The sequence below is a fragment of the Notechis scutatus genome, chromosome 3 (assembly GCF_049901735.1).
Source record: "Notechis scutatus isolate UNSWTSFEM ecotype Mainland chromosome 3, rNotScu1.2, whole genome shotgun sequence".
NCBI lineage: Eukaryota > Metazoa > Chordata > Lepidosauria > Squamata > Elapidae > Notechis > Notechis scutatus.
Genome location: NC_142011.1, coordinates 129,231,553 through 129,244,160, shown reverse-complemented (window position 1 = coordinate 129,244,160; position 12,608 = coordinate 129,231,553). Strand labels below are relative to the sequence as shown.

Sequence of the window (12,608 nt, the reverse complement as noted above, 5' to 3'; positions counted from 1 at the left end):
TATGCAAAATAATCCAGCATGTTTTAGACTGTAGACCAAATATTCAGCCCCACAATCTATTTTGTGCAATATCACCACCTATTTCACTTGTTTGAATGAGTAGAACAGACTTTCCCCAACTTGAAACCTTTTAGGTGCATTAGAGTACATTTTCAGTAGTCCCCAGAGAGTACATTGTGACTATGGGGCGGCATTTCCATTCCTCTAGTGGTTCTGATCTGTTAGCTAGAACAATATACTCAGTCTGACGCCTTCTTGGTTAAAACAATAATTTGCTTATTTCAGAAACTGAACTTGGACCAATTGCTGTTTCTGTTTGGCTCTTTTGCATTATATGCTTTTCAGTGCTTATTCTGGTTTTTTTTAACTGTGTACAACACACCAAACTTTATAAGTTGCATGCAGATACCAGGTTCTGGTTCAAAATTTTGTGTGAATACAGCCTTTCATTCTTTTATAAACACAATGTGAACACCCCTTTGCATTGGAAGAATGGTATAAAATTATATTTCCAGACAGCATTCATACTTAAGAAAAAGAAAACACTTTCCTTTGGTGAAAGAAACCCTTCTCCCAACTCTTCTCTCTTGGTATATTATATTACTTAGTGTTATCCAGTCTCTGTTACATCAGAGTTTTAGGTAAATGTTATATTAAAAATTGTAAGAAGACAAAAGCTCTGCACATTTTTCTACTTGTGTGGATGTGATACAAAGAATTTTTGTGTACAAGAAAATGTACACATAGAACTGTGTATGTTCAAGATTATTTTATTTATTTATTCCATTTCTATAGCCGCTCAACACAACCAGGTGACTTACAATTACAATTCTTATATTATAAAACAATTTAAAAAACTAAAATAATAAAAAAGCATCCAAAAATAAGTACAGAGACCATGATGATTAATGAACATTAAATAATGAAGCTCTAAATACATTTTGAGGCCCAGGAACGTAGCCAAGTTTTCAAGTCTTCCATAAAAAATAAGCAGTGTTGGGGCTATTCTAATTTCCAAGGTGAGAATATTCCATAAAACAGGGGCTATAGCAGTATCTCTGTATTATATCTGCATCTTCCCCGTTTTAAAAAAAAGTACAAAATGATTCTCTTTATTTTATTCACAGAAGAAATATTAAAATATTTTTGTTTTTTTGGAAAGGAAAATTGAATCTAAGCATGCAAACTCAGCCTCTGCAGTTATGGTTCACCATGTATCGTGAAAACATGATCCAGTTAATAATGGTTGCTGTATGGTTTCTGCAAATCAATCAACCATGTTAACACTATGCTCATGTAAAACAGGCCTGGTATTTTACACCCCCTGGGCAATATCTGCCCATTTGTTTGTCCCTTCTGAATTGTATGAGGTCAGTTGGAAATTAGAAATCAAATATTAATAAGTGTAAACCATGAACGCAATACAACTGAAATACTTTTATTTTGAAGGCGACTGCTATTTTTTTAAAAAAATATGTATCTGCATATGTGCATGCTTACACACCTTCCTAGCAATTTCTTGGAGAACAGGTATCTACAAGAGATGCTGTGTTAACTGTTAGACCACAAAAGTCTAAGCTCACATTAAAAAAGAAAGACTGATGCAGAATTTAGAATTTTTAACAAGACATGGACTTTTAAGTATTTACTGCAGTCAAAGGTCAAGTTGTTTGGTCAGTTGGTGAAGTACAGATCACTGGGTTAAGGATTACATTTTGAATTGCTACTATGAGACTGAACACACAGAAAAATACAAGAAATTGACTGATGCAGAGTGAGCATGTTGTATCTGATGCTTTGCTAGCTAAGCTGCAAAGCCAGCAAGATTTTTTTTCTAAGCTTCACACATCCAGGGATAGAACAGCCAAGACCAGTTATATGATATCACACAAAATCACACACACACACACACACACACACAGAGTAAGCAATTTTCTGAAGGCAAGTTTATCAAAGAGTGTTTGGTGAACTCTGCAGCGCTATCTTGTTATTGTTGTTAGTTGCGAAGTCATGTCCAACCCATCGCAACCCCATGGACAACATTCCTTCAGGCCTTCCTGTCCTCTATCATCTTCTGGAGTCCATTTAAGCTCATGCCTACTGCTTCAGTGACTCCATCCAGCCACCTCATTCTCTGTTGTCCCATTCTTCTATTGCCCTCAATCTTTTCCAGCATTAGGCTCTCTTCCAATGAGTCCTTCCTTCTCGTTAGGTGGCCAAAGTATTTGAGTTTCATCTTCAGGATCTGGCCTTCTAAAGAGCAGTCAGGGTTGATCTCCTCTAGTACTGTCTGGGTTGATTGCCTTGCAGTCCAAGAGACTTGCAGGAGTCTTCTCGAGCACCATAGTTCAAAGGCCTCAATTCTTTGGTGCTCAGCCTTCCTTATGGTCCAACATTCACAGCCATACATTGCAATTGGGAAAACCATAGTCCTGACTATTTTGTTGGCAGCTCTATCTACTGTGAGAAAAAAAAGCATTTGAGAATGTGTCCCTCTCCAGATGACCCATAGAAAGGAAGATCGAAGACATGGCAGGAAATCTGGAGCTTCAGCTGCAAAACAAAGCAGACAATTTTGATTTTTTTTCTCCTTAGCTTTGGAGGACAGCTGCAATGTCCGCAAAGCAACCCAGTTACTCATCTTTGTACAGGGGACCTTTAAGATTATGCAGGAACTGTCAACAGTGCATTCAATGAAAGGGATGACAATAGGGAATTATTTGTTCATAGAGGTAAATGCATGCTTGGACAAGCTGGGTATGAAATGGGACAAACTAACAGGTGTAACAATGGATGGTTGTCCAAGTCTGACAGGGAAAAATGTTGGACTTTTGAAGTGGATGCAGGATAAAATGACTGATATGAATCCTGAATAGATTGGTATTTTTACATTGTGTGATATACACCTGGAGATTTCAAATATCTATTATTGTGCATTTAAACAATGACAATCCTATCATTTATTTTCAAACAGTGTAAAAGGGATTATATTGGAAGGGAAATTTTACTGAAAAAAATCTCCCTCTGTAACCTTTGCCACTGCTCACTGGTCCTTAGAGAACTCCAACATTTATAGAATTTGTTCTATTTAAGCAAAACGATAGGGTACAGAATTACTCTCAACAGTATTTTAAGATGAGAAATTTGATGAGGGTATGCTTAATCCAAGAGAAGCTCTTGAAAATGTGCTATTATTTCTAGGTAGATTTCTCTGAGTAGTATTTGATTTTACGAGGGTGAAGAGGAGGAACTGAGAAAATAAATCTACTAATGTGGTACATAGTTTTATGCTTTTTTCTTTTAATTTATTTTTAATTTTAATTATGAAATACAACACAATACATCCAACTTATCCTTGTTATACATATATACATTCTATTTCATCATTTATAATCTCCTTAATTAAAATATTAATTACTAAATAATCTAACCATAACTACTAATATTTTGAACTTCTCTTCTACTATATAACCATTGATAAAATTTATTCCATGTTTTATAATATTAAGACTCTCCTTTGTCTTTTCTTTCTAAAGTTAACCTATCTGATTCTGCACATGCCATAATTTTTCTTATTATTTCTGTTTCTGAAGGTATGATTTCATTTTTCCAATATTGTGCATATAATATTCTAGCCGCCACCAATACATGTATTATTAGATACATTATTTCCTTTTAATTTTTTTCTGATATTATACCAAGAAGAAAAAAATCTGGTTTAAATGGAATACATTCTCCCACCATTTGTTCTATCCATGTTTTTTTTTTTAATTGATTCATTGATGTTAGGTGCAAAGTAATTAAAATAAGAAGAAAATCATTATAGTTGATTTCCACTTCCCCATACTTCCAATCTTGGTTTTTATTTTATGGTTAAAATTTCATAAGAAGAGTAAAGTAAAGAAGAATTAAATTTCTTCATCTTGTTTGATGTGTTATACAAAGTATTGATATATGAAGCCTTATATCCAGTGCAGGAAACAAAATTCCACAATATGCTGTGTGGCTCTCTAGCCTCCCTCTGAGCACATGCAATGAAAGGGAATCCATTACATATCTGGGTGCTTGGTTCTATTGTCAAATTGCTCTTATTATGAGTGTATAGGATTCATCCCAAGCAAAATCAAATACACTGCTCAAAAAAATAAAGGGAACACTTAAACAACACAATGTAACTCCAAGTCAATCACACTTCTGTGAAATTAAACTGTCCACTTAGGTAGCAACACTGATTGAGAATCAATTTAACATGCTGTTGTGCAAATGGAATAGACAACAGGTGGAAAGCAGAGGCAGTTAGCAAGACATCCCCAATAAAGGAGTGGTTCTGCAGGTGGTGACCACAGACCTCTTCTCAGTTCCTATGCTTTCTGGCTGATGGTTTGGTCACTTTTGAATGCTGGTGGTGCTTCCACTCTAGTGGTAGCATGAGACGGAGTCTACAACCTACACAAGTGGCTCAGGTAGTGCAGCTCATCCAGGATGGCACATCAATGCGAGCTGTGGCAAGAAGGTTTGCTGTGTCTGTCAACGTAGTGTCCAGAGCATGGAGGCGCTACCAGGAGACAGGCCAGTACATCAGGAGACATGGAGGAGGCCGTAGGAGGGCAACAGCCTAGCATCAGGACCGCTACCTCCGCCTTTGTGCAAGGAGGGACAGGAGGAGCACTGCCAGAGCCCTACAAAATGACCTCCAGCGGGCCACAAATATGCATGTGGCTGCTCAAACGGTCAGAAACAGACTCCATGAGGGTGGTATGAGGGCCTGACGTCCACAGGTGGGGGTTGTGCTTACAGCCCAACACCGTTCAGGCTGTTTGACATTTGGCAGAGAACACCAAGATTGGCAAATTCGCCACTGGCACCCTGTGCTCTTCACAGATGAAAGCAGGTTCACACTGAGCACATGTGACAGATGTGACAGGGTCTGGAGACGCCATGGAGAACGTTCTGCTGCCTGCAACATCCTCCAGCATGACCAGTTTGGCAGTGGGTCAGTAATGGTGTGGGGTGGCATTTCTTTAGGGGGCCGCAAAGCCCTCCATGTGCTCACCAGAGGTAGCCTGACTGCCATTAGGTACCGAGATGAGATCCTCAGACCCCTTGTGAGACCATATGTTGGTGCGGTTGGCCCTGGGTTCCTCCTAATGCATGACAATGCTAGACTTCATGTGGCTGGAGTGTCAGCAGTTCCTGCAAGATGAAGGCATTGATGCTATGGACTGGCCCGCCCGTTCCCCAGACCTGAATCCAATTGAGCACATCTGGGACATCATGTCTCGCTCCATCCACCAATGCCACATTGCACCACAGACTGTCCAGGAGTTGGGGGATGCTTTAATCCAGGTGTGGGAGGAGATCCCTCAGGAGACCATCCGCCACCTCATCAGGAGCATGCCCAGGCATTGTAGGGAGGTCATACAGGCACGTGGAGGCCACACACACTACTGAGCCTCATTTGGACTTGTTTTAAGGACATTACATCAAAATTGGATCAGCCTGTAGTGTTTTTTCCACTTTAATTTTGAGTATAACTCCAAATCCAGACCTCCATGGGTTGCTAAATTTGATTTCCATTGATAATTTTTGTGTGATTCTAGGATGTCTTATTTTTGTGTTCAATTTATTTTTTTGAGCAGTGTATATAACTTTCCATTATCTGATAATTATTTTTACTGATCTGATTGAAATTGCTTCTACCTGTGATGCAACACATCCCACTCTTGATCTGTGTTCAGTTTAAGCAGCTACTGTTCAATTACATTTCATTTGGTTGTACTTTCTCTTAAAATCAAGAACTCCATTATTACATGGCTATTTTCTTCCAGTCTTTCTTTTCAAAGCATTTGTATCCTAAAATGTCCATATTCTGACAGTCATCCCTCCAGATCTTATTATATTTCTGTATGATTCTTCATGATTCCATGTTATATTCCATAAGTATATTCCATATACTAAAAATTTAAGCTTACCTTGGTTTGTTTGCTATACTGTACTCTGAACATCACTGTATAGACAAGCCATTAAATTCATGACTCTGTATTTGTTCTGATCTTTTTTCCTACTGAATAGTTTAATAGGCACCATTGCACCAACATACCTTCTTCTGTCTGTAGTTCAGAAGTTTATATTTGAGGTCTTTATTTCAAGTATTTTATCTTCAGCCTTCAAAGGATTTTGAGTGGTCTCCTTAAGAAGCTTGTTATACTTCAGCCAAACATTTATTTATTAGTCCTTGTGAGGTGCACTTCATTCTGTTCCAGCAATCTGTCATCCATATAAATCAGAAAATAGTTCCAAGAACCAAACATCTCCCATCAACACTATTTGTCTGAAGTATCCTCTTCCATGGGCTGAATGCTTCTCAAACGTATTTCCTAGAACTTCAGAGTCATTTTGATATGATTGAAGTTGACCTTTGGATACCTTGTCCCCAGATGGATTAGCAGAAATGGTTAAGTTTTGGTGGCCTTGATATATTTTGGAAATTGTTCTAATTTATCCACAAGCCTTGATGCTGTCAAACTATGAAAAAACTGATGGGTCTTTCTATCATTTGTTTCATCTCCATGTATCAATGAATAATCAACTATTATGAATCTTCTTTTGGTCTTCTTGTTGCAGTCCCTACAGGAACCTGAATTCCTATCTCTTCTTCCATCATGTCTTTTTCTTCCCCTTCTTTAGGAATATTCTTTTTCAATAGCTTAAAACAGTATCTGAAACATAGATGTGGAATATCTTCTACACATCTTGTTCCTGGTCATCTCCTTCATCCAATGGAAATGCTCTAATGTTTGTCTGTCCCATGGAGTGATTCTTGTCATTTCACATGGAACACTTTCTTTATTTGATCAAGTATATCTTTATAATCATTCATTAGCTAAAACATGTCAGTTCAATTGTGCCTGTCGAGTCACTATATTTTTCATTGCCTGCAAATATAAGCCAGATTTTTTTTCTAGGCAGGAATACAGATAAGCATTGTCAATCATGATTGCTATGGAATCTGTCCATTCATACAGTACCATCAGTTGAAAAGTTGTTATTGTTCTCTTCTCAAACTTTCAAATTATACAGGGCTAAAGGAAAACTGTCAGTGATTCTATCTTATGTTCTCCCATCAAAATCTTCCTGAAATTTGGTTGCATTCTATTCCTCCTACAGTTTCTGCTTACTCAGCCTGAAGCAGTCACTCAGTCACCAGAACTGGTAACTGGCCTCTTTTGAGACCCATAGTTGTCTATCAACAGCTTTTCAGGAGATGAAGTTTTCACCCCTTTCAGTTCAATGTCAGAACCTGTTTCTTTTGATCATTCTATTTTCTCCTTTGTCTCTTCCTCCTTTAAATATATGTTTCTATACTCTTTTGTTTCCTCTGAGAATTCAAGACCACAATACAATTTTATCTCAACAAAAATCTTGTAAAATCATTTGGGCTCAGAGAAAATATGACCCAAAGTCACTCGTTACATTTAATGGGAAGGAGGAACTATGCTAAGTCTATGTCAGATGCATTGTTCCAAATACATTCGTTACCACTGGTGGGATTCCACAATTTTTCCTACTGGTTCTATGTGAGTGCATGCTCACAGCACTCAAAAACCACTCTCTGTGTCAGTGCTAGTGAGGTGAGTTGTTTTTTAGTTCAGCTGAGGCATAGCAATCTGCTCTGCCGTGCAAGTCAGCTAAGCTAAAAAAACAAGGGAATATAGGATAGGAAAGGGCAGCAGGCGGGTGGGCGGGACCAGCCAGAGGTGGTATTTGCCAGTTCTCCAAACTACTCACAATTTCCGCTACTGGTACACCAGAACTGGTCCAAATCAGCTGAATATCACCTCTGATTCTAACTCCCAGCTTTTCCCTTGTATCAACCTAACATGCCCATGGAACACATCTTTTGGCTTCTCTCATTGTAGGATTTATGACTCTGAGTGTTAAAGAACTATTTACAGATGAAACTCTTCAAGGTTCTTCATGGAGAGATATTTAATAGTATCAAGCAAGTGAAATATTGTACAGGTAGTCCTCAATTTACAACAGTTCATTTAGTGACCGTTCAAAGTTACAACGGCATTGAAAAAAGTGGCTTATGACCATTTTTCACGCATGACTATTGTACCATCCCTGGGGTCACATGGTTTAGATTTGGATGCTTGACAATTGTCTCATATTTATGACGGTTGCAATGTCCTGGGGTCATGTGATCATCTTTTGCAAACTGCTGACAAGCGAAATCAATTGGGGAAGCCAGATCTACTTAACAGTCGTGTTACTAATTTAATAACTGCAATGATTAACTTAACAAACATGGCAAGAAAAAATGTAAAATGGGCCAAAACTACTCAACATTTCTCACTTAGTGGCATACATTCTGGGCTCAGTTGTGGTTGTAAGTCAAGGACTATCTGTATATTCTTTAGGATAATGGTTGATAGTGTTTATCTTTTACTAGTACAAAGTGTGATCAAGCTCATTGCACTAGGCTGAACAAAATGTTTTGACAAACTCCATCTATTTTACTTAAGTCTTTTTTTTTCCTTAGTAAAACCAATGAACCAGTCCTCAATGTGGTATCACACAGTTTACTGAAACAGGTCATATAAGTCCCATTGGCAAAAGTCTTTCCAATTTCAGATGATATACTTGCTGAAATATTTAGCAGAAGATTGATTTGTCTTCTGGAGTGCCTTTTTTCAACTTGACCCAAGCAAGTCACATGGAACAATTTGTTATCTTTATGAAAGTCTTTTAATGTGTACTGTTTACACTGGGCAAACACTCAAAAAAGGAAAAGGCATATTGACATAAGCAAAAACAGCCATATTCCCCCAGAAGGCTCAGCACGGCTCCTTTGAAGGATTTCTCCAGCTGTCTGCACATATTTGCATGAATGCCCATCTGCTTTGGTGATAGTCCTAGCAGAAGTGCTGTCTGGGCATTCACACACATGCACTTTCAAATCAATTGTACATAGCTTTCCAGTGGCTGTGGGTGCTTTAGCAGTTTGAGTAATGGGACTTCACACATGCCAAGTGCTTTCTAATGTTGTTGGTTTTTTTTGCACAGCTCTAATTGTTCCCAATATTTTTTTAATAATGTGAGAAATCAAAATAACCTTGTGAGTCAACAGAAGAACAGAAATAATGCTTTCCAGTTATTTTAGCTATATCATTGAAAAATATAGAAGAGAGCCATTTGATCAAGTGGTTAAGGCATTGAATTACAAACCAGGAGACTGTGCATTCTAATCCCACTGGAAGCATGAATGCCAAATGGGTGACATGGACCAGAGATTCTCTCTCAGCCCATAGTTTCAGGCTAGGGCAACAAGCTGGTTAGTCAATTCCTATTGTAACCAATGTCAGTGTTCCAGCTAAACCAAACTCCAATCAAATACTGCAACAAACATTTTCTCAAAGTTTCTCTTTATTGGAAAAGTCATACTGGCACATCTGGGAAAACCTGAATCTAAGAGTTCTGGGTTTTCCTTCAATAATTAAAAAATACAAATCCATCCCCTGCACCCATTATTCCATTACATGCCCCAATCACCATCCATCCCAACTTGAGACACCTCTTAAACTACTCCTCATCCAGGTGTAGGAATAACATGACCTTGACTGTAAAGAAGAATGCTATTATGTCTAACTACATGAAATCCCCTCCCAATTTCCCAAGCACAAGAATGTGGCCATGTGTAAGCTTCTGGTGCTATTATGGCTTCCAAAGCTGACAACCAGTTGATCACGTCTTGATTGATCCAAAATCAATGGACCCTGCACTTGTGGGAAAATGCTATGAAGGAAAAAAATGATAACTGTAAACCGGACACTATATTAAAAGCTTCAAAAAAATCTGTGTTTGAATATGAGTTATAATTTTTGTTAGGTTACTTATTGGTGCTTGGTGTATAATATTTTAAAATGATACTTAAATGATTTTTTTTAAAGTTAATCTAGCTATTTGTATGTCATGGCAATGTTTCTTCTTGATTTAGCAAAAGGCCATACTATATACCTTAGTCAAATTAATGAAATCTCCTCCTTATTTGGATTGTTTGAATCTGCTACTCCAGTATCACTTTATTGATTACATTAAAGAAAATAAATCTTGAAGGGCTTCCCAGGGGTTATGCTGTGCTACTAAAAGCATTTAAATACCAAGAAAATATACTTGAATCTGCAAAATCCATTGCTGTTACACATTATTTTCTTAAGCAGCTGGGAGCTTTCATTATCTGAGTGTATTAAACTATAACCCTTGAAGCAGACTCCTGCCATCTTATCTTGGAGCAAAATATTGATTCCTTGGTACCAATGATCTAAAAAGTTGCAGATGAGACCTTATTTGCACAAATTTATAGTAAGAATTCTACTTAAATACTGCTTACAGTGCATTCAGACCTCCTTCACTTTTGTCAATTTTGTTATGCTGCAGCCTGATTCTACAGTTATTAAAATTCATTTTTTTCTTATTAATCTACACTCAGTACCCCATAATGACAAAGTGAAAATAATTAAAAAGGAAAAAAACCCCCCACAAAATATCACATTGGCATAAGTATTCAGACTCTTTGCAACAACGTGTGAAATTTAGCTCTTGTGCCTCTCATTTCTCTTGTTGTTGTCATGTGTCTACACCTGTTTTAAATTCAATTAATTGGACATGATTTGGAAAGGTACATGCCTCTCTATGGAAGGTCTCACAGCTGACAATACATACCGTAACAGAGCAAAAAGCCATGAGGTCAAAGGAATTGCCTGCAGAACTCACAGAAAGGATTATTGCAATTATTGGGGAAGGTAGAATAAAATTTGTGCTGCACTGAAGGTTCCTAAGAGCACAATGGCCTCCATAATTCTCAAATGGAAGATGTTTGGCACAACTAGCACTCTTCCAGTTTGCCCAGGCAAACTGAGCAATGTGGGGAGAAGGGCCTTAGTAAGAAAGATAACAAAGAACCCAAGGGTCACTAAGACTGAGCTCCAGAGATCCTGTGAAGTTGGGACAGAGTTCCAGAAGGACAACCATCACTGCAGCCCACCATTGATTTAGGCTTTATAGCAGAGAGGTTAGATGGAAGCCTCTCCTCAGTACAAAAAAACATGAAAGCCTGCTTGGAGTTTGCAAAAAAGCACACGAAGGACTCTCAGACTGTGAGGAACAAGATTCTCATTTCTGAGGAAACCAAAATTGAATTGTTTGGACTCAGTTTTAAATGTTTCTGGACGCTGCCCAGTATCATCCCAACAGTGAAGCATAGTGGTATCAGCATCATGCTGTAGGGGTGTTTTTCAGCAGCAGGGACTAGGAGACTGTCAGAGTTGAGGGAAAGCTGAATGGAGCAAAGTAAAGGGACATTCTGAATGAAAGCCTATTCCACAGTGCTCAGGACCTCAGACTGGCCTGAAGATTCACTTTCCAACATGACAACAATCCTAAGCACACAACTAAGAGAACTAAATGTAGATCAATGAGGGGAAAAAATGAATTTAAACCACTGTAGAATCAGGCTGCAGCTTAACAAAATTGACAAAAGTGAATACTTTCTGAATGCACTGTAATATACATATATGTGTCATGCCCCTGGTGGAGACTGACTCTGAGGAAGAGGAAGAACAGCCAACGGAGTGGAAGTGTGACTCCAGAGGTGGTGGAGGAGGCTGGGGAAGGGCAGAGGCCAGCTGAGCAGTGTGAGATCTGCATAAAAGTTTGGACCTGTGTGCTAACAGATGCTGGAAACAAATTAGTGTTTTATTCCTAAAGAAGGTTTATCTTGGTTGGCGTTCTTCCAACGGACTGTACCTGGTTATCTTCCTGAAGTTGGCAAATATCTATCCTGGTCTATCGTGAAACTTTATTCAGTGCGGTTTGTTTTTGGTTTGTTATCGGCTCTTTGAATTTGAACTGTGTTTTTTTCCTTTGAAATGTTATTTTGAAAGTAGTTTACTCCTCCACTGTGAACAATTAAACAGTGAAGCCAAGTTGAAGGCATTAAAGGACTTTTAGTTACATTTTGGGTTTTGTTATATTTCTGATATACTCTGGGTCATCACATATATGTATCATCGCCATGGTTCTTCCTTGCTCTAAAGCCATGTTCTTTTTATTACTTTTTAATTTATTTTTTTAATTATGGAACACTTCACAAATGTGCATGTCATCCTTGCACAGGAGACATGCTTGTCTTCACTGTATCATTTAAATTTTTAGTAAATATGTTGCCTAAGAGCAACTCCAAAGCCATGTTCTTAAAGAGCTCTCAAACTATTCAATATTTAAGGAAGGATTTGCCTGCAATGCCATATTACTGGTTTCACACATTCGGATCTCTGCACACTTTGTAGACTGAATGGGACACATATATTAGCACAGATATAGCTTCCCAATGGGATTTTGGGCTGAAAATAGAGAAAAAAGAAGTTAGTGATGGCAAGCACTGATTCAAGGAAGGTGAATAAAGCTCAGTGAATTTCCAGTTCACTATCTGGTCAGTTTGCTTCTTCTCAATGATTTCCCTGGTTGTATGACAATATTCTACTGTATTTAGTCCATGAAACAATCTCATCAGAGGTGGTATTCAGCAGTTTCTGACCAATTCTGGA

The 12,608-nt window shown here is 38.1% G+C and overlaps 1 non-coding gene across 1 annotated transcript; it reads right to left on the bottom strand.

Annotated features, from left to right (window-relative positions):
- Positions 1–12,132: 12,132 nt before the first annotated feature.
- On the bottom strand, positions 12,133–12,239 carry LOC113415869 (U6 spliceosomal RNA). Its single transcript, XR_003371370.1, has one exon. It is a non-coding gene; the product is annotated as a U6 spliceosomal RNA (small nuclear RNA).
- Positions 12,240–12,608: the final 369 nt, after the last annotated feature.